General features: G+C 41.0%; 1 protein-coding gene across 1 annotated transcript in view; it reads right to left on the reverse strand.

Moving 5' to 3' along the window:
- MSRB3 (methionine sulfoxide reductase B3) overlaps positions 1–13,767 on the reverse strand; it is a gene marked incomplete at its 5' end in the record, with an annotated part of 86,647 nt that overhangs the window by 72,201 nt on the left and 679 nt on the right.

Raw genomic sequence — 13,767 nt, forward strand, 5'->3', positions numbered from 1 at the left:
CTCTGGATTTTCATGTGCTTGTATATCCAGTGATAACGCAAACAAGGTGTCTTCTGCTATTAAAATACCTTGCAAAAGCTCACTGTCTGATGAGAGTAGAATACTTGAATCAGTAACAGCTAACAACATGCAGCAAAACTTCATAAAGATAAATATAAGCTTCTCAAAGGCTTTTTGAAGAGATTTTTATAAGACATTTTAAAAGAAACTAATTGTGTTAGCCTTACAGGTCTACAAAAGTACTGTAGCATTTAACTTGCATGCTTGTCTGCATATACTTCCCCTCCCCCCCCCATACAATACTAGCTTCTCAATTACAGCCACAGAAATCAGAAGTATTAGACCTGAATTCCCACTTCACTTTTAACACTCTCAATTAAAGCATGTTCTCCATAGCAGTTTGCACTGGAATGTGCAAACTGAATGGCGACCCAGTGTACTTTTAGGAAGTTTATGTTGTGCCCTGATAAAGGAGGTAATTACTGCCATACCTCGTAATATTTGAGTGGAAAACCAGGAAACATCAAGCTTTAAACTTAGTTAGTACTGCTATAAGAAAGGAGCCTAAAAAATGAAGTTCAAAACCTTTTTGCTTTCTTGAATTTTACGTATTCTCTTATGCTGGATTTTGTTTTTAAGCCCTTCCCATAGCAACTAAGCGTATTTATCATGGAAACTCAAACCTAAAATATACACCTTTCTGCAATACAGAACACAGTCTTAACACATAAGAGATTTCTAAGTATCGCTTTGGATGACACATACTTTAGGATACTGACAGATCCAGCTACAGCTGTTTTAATGGGCCTTACTTACAGGAATGATCTTTTGTGGAGGGAACAGAAAAGTGCTTAACCAATGAGTATATTTAATGACTCACAATGGAAAGCATAGCGGTTGTCCCTGCACCTGCAGAGCGAGCAGGGCTGGAGGTGGGCACACGCCTGCCCGGGCACAGCCAGCACGGCACGGCACGGCACGCACCGCAGCCGCTCAAGCTTGCGGGGCACAGGAGGCCCTCCCCAGGCCCTCGGCTTCCCCACGGTGCCTTTCTCAAGCAAAATGGGGCAACATGGCCCAGTCTATTAATGCTACTGAGGTATCTTTCTCATATTCTAGCTGGGAAGCTTCAGTAGCAGTATCTTCTATATTCGTCATTTTAACAGCTGGAGTAGGGGAGGAAGAAGAAAAGTCTAACAGTTGAGATCAGACAAGGAAATAGAAGAAAGCAGGAAAAGAAGATGAGGAAGGATCAGACAGCATGGAAGCACTGCTGTCCCTATAGAGGGAACTTGCTCACCCCAGCTCCCCCTGTGCGATACACAGTGACAAGCAAAGCCCTAGGGGCTAACCACCCTCCGTATTCTGTCCTTAGGCTGCCTAGAAGTTTCCCACTGAGGTGAATCAGAGATCTTTTTAGGAGCGCAGCCTTTAGTCCAAGCTTTATTATCCAAACTTTACTCCTCCATCTAATAGAGATGAGATTCCCACAACAGATTTTAGATTATCATCGTGCAGGCTAAACCGATTATCTTTCCAATAAAATAACCGTTAAAATCTGGGAAAATAAACCAGATTGTGCACAAAGGTTTCAGAATCAGGATAATTTCACTGATTTCAACTGTTGAGAAAAAAATATGCTGTTAGGAGGTAGGACTCCATGTGTCTCTGAGCTTGCATTTATATTAGCATGGTTATCCAGAATAGAAAAGTGATTTATACTTATAAAAGGAAAACACTACACCTGAGCAGAGAACACAGAGCTGTATTTAATTTTCATTTAATTACTAAATCGAGCTAACATTCTCTCTAGCATCAGCTGCCAAAGATGGGAAGCTCACAATCCCTTACAGGATCCCCTTTTTGTATGCTGAACTGGCCACTGCACGGCTCCCCTCTCCAGCTACTGAAAAACCAGTTTGGCAACAAAGAGGCTGGTGTGCTGGTGTAACTAAATCCCAGAGGTGTGTCCAGGGGCCAAATTAAAAAGGCCCGAGACAGGAGAGGATAGTCAAAACAAAGGGTTTTTTGAAGAAAAGCGAGAAGGGGAAAAGCACATTAATGCTCCCCTGTTCTGCAACTGCTCCCATGGAGGAGAGAGCTGCGAGGCTGAATTCTCCTTATTTTACTACTTTTAACATTTGCACAGAGCAAGGCAGTGGTGCTGGTCCCCTCTGAACAGCCAAGGGACATGGCCTCGTACCGTGGGGATGAAGAGGACATCCGTGCTACACTGAGTGCAAGGGGAGGGGGGGGAGTTAATTAATTCTCCTTTAAGTAATACAAAAGTCAAGAGGGTCCTTGCTCAAGGGACTCTGGCTTGGTCTTTAGGCAGGGGTGTAAAATGGAAAGAGATTTCATTAGTGTAGAGACAAGCCACTGCAAGCGTTGTGGGCAACAGATGAAATGGGAAAAGCAGAATTGCAAAGACACAAGAAAAAGCAGAGAGACCTCAAGGAGAGGAAGAGACCGGACAAGTAAGGAGTCCCTAAAGCCTGGGAGGAAAGAGGATCCTTGGCTAAGGGCAGAAGCCAGCGAGTCTCCGTGCCTTGCAAGCGCTCACACATCTGTCATTTGCAGATTGCTTCCCAACAGTTATGACTGGCAATGCTTCCCAAAGGAGAGTAAATATAGGTCAGCTGGGATTTTCCCCCCGTCCATTCCTGCTCCTCCCAGGTCTGATGCACTGAAATAGCGCTGAGCGGCACTTTCGTTTTCCCGGACTTGGTAGCCTGCCAATATACAGCCCATTCCTTTTACGGCAGTGAGTTTATAACTACAACAGTCATAAACTATTCTTAAATGGGTCTTTTCTGAGAATCATGATCCTTTCAACATCTTGAAAAATATCTAATCTTTTCCATTCCAGGCAGTCCTCTCCAGCACAGTGGTAAAGATTTAATTGCTTCTGGTGCTCAGATGATGAGATACAAGTGTTCTGGAAATAACCTTTTAATTTAACAATTCCTACTGGCAAGCCCGAAAGCTTTTTGCATTGCTCACCAATAAAGAATTCATTTGCAGTGCTAACAGAAAAAGAAAAAACAGTTTCAAAACTTCTGGGTTACTGCTGTGGATGGAGCTATCCAAGAGGTACCCTAGCACTGAAGGTATCATACTTATTTTTACTATCAGGTGTAATTTGAGTAGGTATGCTTTCCCTCTCCACCAATATTTGCCTTGTCAAGCTTACCAACACAGCAGCGCTAATAAGCTTTCTATTCTCCCTATTTTTAATTCAGGATAAATCCTACGCATCATTTACCAGAACGTGAAACACAACTTTCTTCTTTGGCAGTGAACAGAAGCCGTTCAACGAGAATTTCTATTCTGCTTTTCCAAAACAACTTCATAATAGTTTTAACTTCTCAGAGAAAAAACAAAACAAAACAAAACACTAATTTTGAAGATTAAACAAATACACCATTTGGAATTGGAGTTCTTTTAAACTGTGTTACACAGTGCTCCATAACTCAGCGAACTCCTTCCTCAGCTGACAAAGCTTATTTGCCTGGGTAACGATACACAACAGATACGTGATACGAGCCGTCTCTCTTAGGTAAAATATCTCATAATATAAAGCCTCCAGCTGCAAATTGGTGTGACTTAACAGGACTTCCAACCTTACACATCAAAAACCACACTCTTTTCGGAAGAGCATTGTCTCACTCATTCCTAAAATGAGACGAGTGACAACCAGCCCTGCAGTGGTTTGCTGATCCTGCGCTCCTGTCCGGCGCAGCGCCGACGGGCTGCGGTGCGGGAGGTGCGAAGGAAGCTGCCGCTTCTGCTGCGCGGAGAAGCTGAATTCTGAAACATCGCAGATGAGTTTAATTTGATGACCCTGTTTTACGAGGCACTGTAAGGAAATGTAGAAATGACACTTCCTAGTCCACTGAAGGAAACAAGGTCCCTGAACACATCAGAGCTAAAAGCAGCTGTGATTTCAGCCATGGTTTTGGCCTCTGATTTAACAAGCTCTCAGAGTAAAATCTGTATCAGGGAATAAAAAACCCCGAAGAAACAACGCTCCGTGCCACAGCAGCAAACTAAAGCATCCTCAATACATAGGGTTATTACAGTGTATATAGGAAATTACCAACAAATAATCAGTACCTCTAGGGCCAGCAGATTTTTAAGATATTTAAAACAACTCTTTCAGTTGAAAAAGTGGTTGGTGCTAAGATCAATCTACACGTATATGCACATCATGTGCCTATAAATGCCACACACCCTATTAGAAAAATAAACTTTTAGTGCAAAAGAGACACAGATGCACATCCTACCCAGACATCAGCCTGTATCATCTCATTCAGCATTCTATTCTTCAGCACAAACCACTTGAAAGCTGAATTATCTCCCTGTACTTTTATAATTTACTACATGAGAAAATATAATTTTTAGATCTGACTGTGAACCAGACCTGTGTCGTCTCATATTTCGCAAAAAAGCTTATAAGTAAAGCATGGGGTTTGTAAAATTTAGTTATGATCTCTCTGTTAGCTAGCATAACCGCATTTCAGACCAATTCAGGTTGGTTGTTTCTCTTTTTATCATCCCAGCTACTAGAAAAGCATTTCGAATTAAAGACATAGCTGCCAATGTCTCCCCAGCAGTCTCCCTTACATGGAAATTTTCTACGTGGCTTTCTCTAAAAACCAATACCGCTCACCGCCACAGGGAGGAGCCATCTCCCTTTCATAAAATTAGATATTACACAGTCTCATGAGTTTTCCTTCAAGCAACATCCTTCAAATAACATCCTCAGCACACAGAAGTCTATGCATATGTCAACAGAATAAAAGCACTCTTTAAAAATGTATCTTTGATCACACAGATTGGGTCACCATGGTATGTAGAGCAGCCTTATGAATATACAAGAAAACTTCAGCCTTTTATCCAAAAATAGTTTAAAAAAAATGATAGCATGAAGAAATTCTGATACTGCACAAAAACAAAAAAGAAAGGCTCATACACTGCAATAGCAACATTAACCACCCTAAAACCAAAGAATCTTTATACAGTTGAAAAAAAAAAAGAACATCTAATCCATACCAAAATAAAATTCCATCAAGTAAAACAGAAATTTGTAAGTCTTCCCTAATCAGAGATGTACTTTTATTTTTATGAATAGCAGTGAGAAGACACTAGAGCAAATAAGGAAAGAGTATTTATCTTTATACTTTGAATATTCTTTGAACTCACAGTATTATCAGATGAGTTAATAATGAACATCAATGACTGAAAAGTGAGAGGGCAAAGAAAACTATTTCTATCCTAATAGCAATACATTTGATTCAAATATAAAGATTATTTTATTTTAAACCACTGCCCAAGGTGTATTAATTTAACAAATACTTTTATTTAAATTTATGTAACACCATTTTCTTAAAACAAATCTTCACTTGGTTAAGTTATCATTAAGTATGTTGATTAGCAAAAAATATATAGCTTTACACAAAATTTTCTGCCACGATTTTAATAACCAGGATTATATGTACATCTCCCTGTATTTAGGTAATTACAGGGATAAAAACATTTATTCAGGACTCTTTTTTCTTCTTACAAGAGAAAATGTCTAAAGATAAACTTTTTTTCAATGAAAAATGTTACTTGGAATCTGTGTGGGCTGAATTCTGATTTGCATTCCAGTGCAGTTTAAAAATGCATAAACATAGCATTTTATTTTTTTTAATTAGCTAAATATATTTACACTGGATGTGCAGCACAAGCATCTGCACCTCTAGGCATCCTAAAGCTATTTTTCAATTCATGAACAGAAGTAGTATTCTAGCTAAATATATTACTTTAAAACCTGTTTCGATCATTTCCCTTCTCTTTAATTCTCTCTCTCGTGTCCAGAATGCAAAGGTGTCTCTTCCACCTCTTTTAAATGACTGAAAATATTTATTAAACCTTACGTTTTTTTCATTCTACATTTCCCAGCCCTAAATGCATTCAACAGACAAAAATACTCATCTGATACCCGCCAGCTGGACTTGCAGCCAACAGTAACCATGCAAAACTTTTCTGCACAGCGAAAAGTACTTACCTTTGGGAAAAAATAGAAATACTTTCTCCTGCTGTGTTAGAGTGAGCATACGACCGGGCTAATATTGGAGTTATTGGAAGGTCAGCTCACGCGGCCTCGGCCGTGAGCCCCCCAGCAGCACACGCCAGGCCTGACGGTGCCCGCGCAGCTGGGTAGGCACCCTGCTCGGCTCAGCCCCTCTCGTTTGGAGGGTCACGGGGGGAGACAACGCAGCTGCCAAGTTCGTCCTCCTCCTCCCTCAGCCTTTTGTGAGCCTCAAGACTTTGTAGTTCAGCTTCCCATCTGGATCAATATTCAAAGCTAAATTTGGGCGTTTTCTTTGCATAATCTGTTCTTAAAAGTGACATCTGTTCCACTTCCTTCAGCAGAGGCAGCGGCGCGGCACCCGCAGGCAGCCCCCTCCTGCCCAAGCCTGCTGTCGGGAGCTTCATTAAGCCTTGCCCCAAAACGCAGTTGGTTTCTGTCCTACTTGGACTCGCGCTCCAAAAAAGGAAATCCTACAATTAAAACATCGGGAGCCCCTCTTGGTCCTGACATTTCACACCACTCTCACGAACACATCAGAAATCCCCCAGCGACTCAGCCGTGCCCCCACGGCACCCGCAGTCCCCAGCACAGGACCGTTCCCCTCCCCTGGTTCACTTCAGTGCATCTCAGTGCCAAGCGTGCAGGCCTTCAGCACCCCTTATCAAAATAAAATGACAAAGGATGTACCAGCTCGATGTCCACCTTAAGGTTTTTTGAAACAATAATTACTGGTTAGAATTCTGATATATTTGTTTGGTATGTTATTTTTATAGCATTGGCATGTAGGTGCAGAAAGATTCTCATTCTCTTACATTTATATGTGTACTTAAATAGATATTCACAGATAGAACTTACCTAGATGTTTGGAAATTTTAGGTAGTTGCTAGGCAAAACAAGTAAGAAAATCAATAAACCATAAGCTATGATCAGTTTAGCCCATCTGAAAATTTCACTATTTGTAACCCAATACAAAGAAAGCAACACACACAACAGCTTATCAGGTTGGAAATAGGCTGACTGCCCAGATGACCTTCCATGCCAGTATATTTGAGGGATTTTTTTTTTTAAGAAACAACAGTTAATCACCTGAAGTAGCTGCAGTGACCAAGTTCAAACTGTTGAAACCTGTTGCACAGACCTTCCTTTGCACGCAGATCGTCAGTGGAGCACAACAGTCACCGGGATCTGTAACGAACTGTCTTGTCAATGAAGCTGCTTTTTTTTTTTTTTTTTTTTTTTTTTTTTTTTGAGACAGAGCCTTATCAAAATCTATCAAGCTTTCCTTCTCACTCTTAGGAACTCACGTCAGGTACTTTAGCTGGATAAATGAGAGACTGACTATCAGAAACAAGGCACACTAATGTTGAATCACTATATTCCCGGATGATGGAGCTATCTTGTGTGTCCGCACCCTTGGTCTGAGGTTGCTCTTCCTCTGACAGGTTAGGAAATTTATCCTACAGTGTTTGGGAAACAAGCTGGGGCAATCGTTCAGAAAAGAGCAAGCACCTTGGAGGATTTTTGAAAGGCTTTTGCCTTTCCAAAAGCTCAGGAGTAAGCTGACAATGTCGATCTTTAAAAAGGGAGAAAAGAGTGATTGGTGAACTACATGGCCATAAGCCTACCTTCAGCACCCAGAAAGCTTTGAAACAAATTAATAAACAATCCATAAATAGGCAAAAATTAGAAAGCAATAAGCTGCCAAGATGGACTTGCCAAAATCTAACCCCATCAACCAATGTACTTTCCTTCTGTTCTACAGGCAGGAGGAAAGCAGTAAATCCAACAGACCTCAAATATAAAATACTTTTTGACAGAACGAACTGGAAAAGCACCTTCCTTTTCGATCAAGGTGCTGTAACATGGGCACAGAGCTGCTTGAAAAAACAGCCTCATTCAACACTTCTCCTACAAACAAGGGTCAAAACCCAGCACGTAGTCTTACCAAAACTGCAGAGACACCAACCTGCAAGGAGTTTGAAGTACTCGAAAGAGCTGAGCGGAACTCAAGATGGTCTTAATAAATTGGAGAAATGGTCAAAAATCATTACAATGAAATTATTTACAGCCAAGTACAAAGAACCGCATTTGGACTTTAAAAGAAATCCTCACATGCACAAAACCAAAAGGAAGAATATCAGGCCAGCAGCAGTACTGCAGAAAAGGATGTCAAGGTTACAGTGATAATAAATTGAGCCAACTGTCTGAAACTATTAAAAAAAAAAAAGGCAAATGACAATCTGGAGTTTATTAAAAACAGAAGCATAACAGATAATAGCAGGGGCGGGGGGGGAATCTGCTCTCCTCAGCAGCAGTGAGGCATCAGCTGGAACACCCTGCTGGTTTGGGGGGTAGGACAGAGGCACTTGAGCAAAGGCCAGAGGAGAAATTAAAAAAAGAGTGGTTCAGAAAACCAAATCCCTGCAAAAAATTTTTAAGAACTTGGTTTGTTTAGTCTACAAGAGTGATTGTGGAGATGCGATAATGCTCTGAAAACCTGCATCTTGTCTTAAATAGCATTACATCACTCAGCTATTACACTGTCTATATTACTGCCATAGTTATTATTTGACTGTCGTTAGATAAAAATGTACTACTCTGTAATTCATATGTAACAGAGCAACAAAAAAGGCTTGTTTTCCCCCAGACAGCTACCGTATTTCACATTTTAAAGGATTTCACGGGCAGAGTCTTAGGGTCTTGCAAAGTATCTGTTGTAATCCTTCCCAGCATGGTTCAACAACTGCTGAAACAGTTTGGTGCAATCCAGCACCTCTCTCAAGTTCAGAGACAAGTAGCAAAGCTGCCTTGTCATTTTGGATGAGGGATGCCAGGTTCTGTAGAAGATTAGAAACCAGCAGCGTCCGGCGGGTCCCTTCCCAAGGGAGCCACTGATTTGCTACACAAGTCAGCGGAGATCTTGTCCCTTACGTGTCCTTGCTTTCAAGTAAAAGCAAGAGCACACAGAACAAGTATGTACACAGACAATTTGGTTTCTCTTATGAAGAGAGATGTTAAAAGGTATGCTGTCAGCACAGGGTATTTTTCCACTGTAGATACAAAAGGCCTAATGAAACACCGATTCTAATGCTGAAAAAAAATAGGAAAAAATGAGGATACAGTCTAAAAGTACAGTTCCCACAGCAAGCAGTTAAATACTAAGGCTTTGACCAACACGGCTAATTTTCTTTTTCTGCAGCCATTCAAAAGGAGAGATGATAAAGCTATAGAAAACTCAAATCACTTCATTTGTGGAGATTCTGAATTTGCATCTCAGGGCTTTAACCTCACACAGTTGGCTGATCCACCTCAACTTTTCTGCCTGTCCCCAAGCTGGCAGCCTATGCGCCTGTTCCTGTCTTACTCCCTTCACTCCCCTCAAACTCGTGCTGTGGCTACTGACAGCGCCGTTGGTGTGAAGGAGCAGAAGCCTAACCGATCTGATCTGCAAGCCTTGGTTTCAGCATCATTAACACTGGATCAGTGCACTGCGGGATCACTCACTAGTACAAATTTGACTTGAACTGATAGTTAGCCATGACTGCTCGTTATCAGGATACATAAGGAGAGATCTGAATTGGTTTTATGTTTAATATCAAGCTTCCTCCCAGCAGCAGGATAGTGACAATCTGACCCAGGTGGCAAAGCCGGCTTGTACAAAGTTAACCATTTTTGAGCGATTTGAGCAAGTACAGTAACTTTACACCAAACCAACGCTTGCTCTTGAACCAGCTGCAGGAAACCCAAGGCCAGACTCAACTATGCTGTCACACACCTGCTGCATGCACTGAAAGGGACATCCCTGCGGCTCTCGCCCCAGCCAACCCACCGCGCAGGTCCTCAAAGTGGTGAAAATCACCTGCACGCTCTGTGCGTGCCGCAGGAGGCGCAGCCTGGCCTGCGGATTTCCCCGAGAACCACACAGGGGGAAACAGGGAGGAACAAGAACAGGGCAATCCCTCAGCCAGACCGAACACTTTCTGGGCTGTTTTCTTTTGGCGACGACTGGCACAGATCACTTCCCCAGGAAGCTGCTAAGGCTCCTTGTGTTGATTTTTTTTTTTTTTTTTTCCATTTTCATTGTGCGGTCGGAGTGAAAGCGGTGGCATTTGGCAGCTACTTTCCATCAGCACTATTGTTATTCCCTGGTAGTAGGGATTTGTTTTCCATCAGGTGAAACGCAAAGGCATTGTCCCTGTTTGGAAGAACACAGAGTTAAAGAGACTCCTGGGGAAATACTTCCAAATGCCATTCTTGGATGTGGTAATACTTCTCAGCAAAACAATGCATTAGCACGCTATGTACATTTTGCTAAACTGCAGCCCACATTTCAAATAAATCATTAATCCCGACATTGAGATGCTACTGAAAAGAAAGAGCGAACTGGGGAGTGCGGCAGAACTCCCATCCTTAGAGTCTGTCTGTGCCACACTCAAAAGCTGAATCGCATTTAAACGCAAAACTTACTGGAAAGATCATTTCCACCACTCAGCCTAAATAACGAAGTACTTACGTGATTAATCATATTACAAAACAATGCTAAACTATAACTTAAGTCTGTGAAGACAGCAAAATCATGTTAGCACCTTGTAAGTTTAAGCATTGTTCTTGCCTGTTTTGGGCTAGTATCATTCAATTCCTCAGGTCTTAAAGTCCTTACTGAGAAAAGCCTCTTTATTCCCAGTACCAGTTGCTAGATTGTGTGGTTTTCAGATAATGCTATTGGAATTGAGGTTGCTAAATGAGAACCAGAAGGCTGGAGCTAAGCAGATAAATTGTAATTTCCAATTACTTCACCATAAATAGGGTTCCCAAAGAATTCTTCTACCCTGCTTTCAGACTAAACATAAGGATCACCATCTTCAGAGATTAAGGACACAAAAATGCCCGTTAAAACCCAGAATGACATTCTTCATCTTCTGGTAGAGGTTAATGATGCAATACATGCTCCCTTCCTTTTCTTAAGTGGTTGGTTGGAAATTGCTTTTAAAACACTGCTAGTTGGTTATACATTCACAAATTTCCACGGAGGAGGACTTAAATCTTTAGTTTTGTGCCTTTTTTTTTTAGCTAGTACATATTAATAGTTTACTGAGAACCTAAGATCCTTCTGAGGCAAATGAAGTATCCGAAAAGATAATAAAATACAATCCTACAGAAGCAACAAGAGTGAGGGAAGGGAAAGTTAACCTGTAGCCACTTCTTATGCTATAAGACACTGAATAAAAATACCCCAAAAGCTGGCAGGTTTTTTTGTTGTTATGTTTTAGAGACCTCTGGCTTGTGTAGAGAAATAGCCTCTAAATAACTCCATGTATGGACACGATTATTCCAGAGCAAGAAACACCCTATTTCCATCTAGCCTTGGAGTCTGTTCCAAAATAAGCATACCAACTTCAGAGTTACTCCGAGAAAGATAAATCCATACTTGACTTTATTCTACAGTAATTCCTCAACACACTGTCATAAATACACCAGGAATTTGAGGGTCCATTTTTCTGCAGGTCTTTTGGCTAAAGGAACCCTTAAACAAATCAGGGCTAGACCAAGCTATAATTAGGCTGATAGTTTATCCCACTTTCCCATCAGCTAAAGCCTCCACAGCTTAAGTTCATAGCCTTGGTGCTGCCAAAACTGCAGCTTTTAATGGAAAGAGAAAAAGAATAGAAAGGGGAAAAGAGGGTCATATTCCCTACCTATAACTAACACAATGTTGCGTTTAGCTTAAAAGTTGCTCAGTAATGAGGACACACTTACTTGAATTATGCAGCTCAACAGAGCTATCTCAAAATTGGATGGCTTTACTGCATCGCTGGCTTGTAGCGATGCCAGTCAGATGCAGACAGGCAGACTTCTTAACCTTCTGGCTGAGAAGATTAAATCCTTAACAGAGCGATCTCTTCTCTCCCCCTTCTCCCTCCTGCTCCCCCATCTTTTAAAATAAATAAGAAAGGAACCTTTAACAATCCACCTAAAAGCGAAATCTCATTTTCTAGCATTTCTAATGTAATAAATAGGCTGGACCTCCAATGATACAGAAACAAGTATCATCTTACAAAGCTGACAGAACATGAGTAGGTAAACAAGATCCTCCCATACCTTCATAAATATCAGGGCAAAGGACCAAACATCTTCCTCATATGCAAGTTTCCCTTATTGAACAGCTCTAAGAAATTCTTATGGTATGCACAAACATAAAAATCTGTATTAACCAAATCCCTGTGAGAGCATATAACCACCACCACTTGGAAAAATAAGCAAGGTCATTCAGTCAAAAGATTTTATTTTTGTCCAGGATCAATTGCTTTATATGGCTTTGCTACTGAATATAGAAACATTACCCCATGTACAAAGGCACTATTTTTAAAGATTGTGCTTTTGAGGGAAAAATAGAATTCTTTTTTCCTCCTAAAAGATCTTTTCAAATGTGTATTATAAAGATCCAAGGAACGTCAGACAGGAAAAGGACCAAGCAACCACATTCTGGACTGAACTATATATGGCTTAACTCCAGTAACTTTAGTGGTTTTGAGAAATCAATGCAGAACTTTATTCAAAAAAAAATATCTTCTTTCATCTCAGAATTCTAGGATTATTTAGTAACTCTGGTTAAGCTATTCACCATATTTAATTCCCTACATAAATTTTAAAAGACAATTAAGAAATACTGTTCTAAAATAAGCCATGTCTACAGCAAGGCAGGCTATTCTTTTAGAAACTATGAGCAAACGTCTGATTAAGATGACAAGCCACATGGAAACTACTTCCAGAATCAGACTTAAAGGGCACTGTTACCAACCAAATTTGGCAGACAAGGAATCGTGACGAACTGCAAAGGCATGCAGCAGCGCATAAAAAGTTGGGAATCGTCAGCAAATGAGACGGCAAGCACTTGTGTCAATCCGGCGAGGGCAAGAACATAAACAGGACAAATTCTAAGCATTAAACGCTGGATTCAGATGAATGGCGCTGTGCCATAGTGGGAGTGGAGCTGGCTCTTCCATATACAGACCGCTTGCCATAAACAAGCCGTATTGGTAAGGTAAAGTATCTGCCTATTGCAGATATCTCACCTTGACATCCGTCTTTCAAGAGAGCACGGTTTCAGACCCATTTTAATAGTAACAACGGGAAGCTTAAAAGAGAAAGAACTAAAAGCATGAGATATATAAGGGTCTATACTTTCCCAAAAGCTGTGTTTAAGGTCAGAACTCTGTACAGAGATCTGACGTTTATCGCTAGATAACAGTAGGCATCTAGCCTTATCTGTAGATATCCATCGTTAGATTTGGTATTTTTAATACACGGTTATCCCTATTTAAGATCACTGCGCCTTCAGACAGTCTAAGGGGACGATGACTGGAATTTCAGCTCAAGCAGAAAAGCCAGCATTTATAGCAAACCTGTCAAATATTACAGGAAGCTTAATTGAGTCTCAATTCTATTTCCAGAAATATCAAGATGCACCAAGTACAGCTACATTAACTTGGAAAGGGGACAGTAAGAAATAAATTACACTCTGTTCTTTGCATCAACTATATTTGTCAGTAACGCAACGCAAAACAAACCCAGCGAGCGAGCACGCTGAGCTCCCTTTGAAAAATACGACCGAATTCTGAAAGCGTATGTGAGGTTTAAGCTCCTTTTTTGACCAACGAAGCACAATTCACCGGGCAGGCGACCGCAGC

The sequence above is a fragment of the Platalea leucorodia genome, assembly GCF_965183815.1.
Source record: "Platalea leucorodia genome assembly, chromosome: 4".
Lineage (NCBI taxonomy): Eukaryota > Metazoa > Chordata > Aves > Pelecaniformes > Threskiornithidae > Platalea > Platalea leucorodia.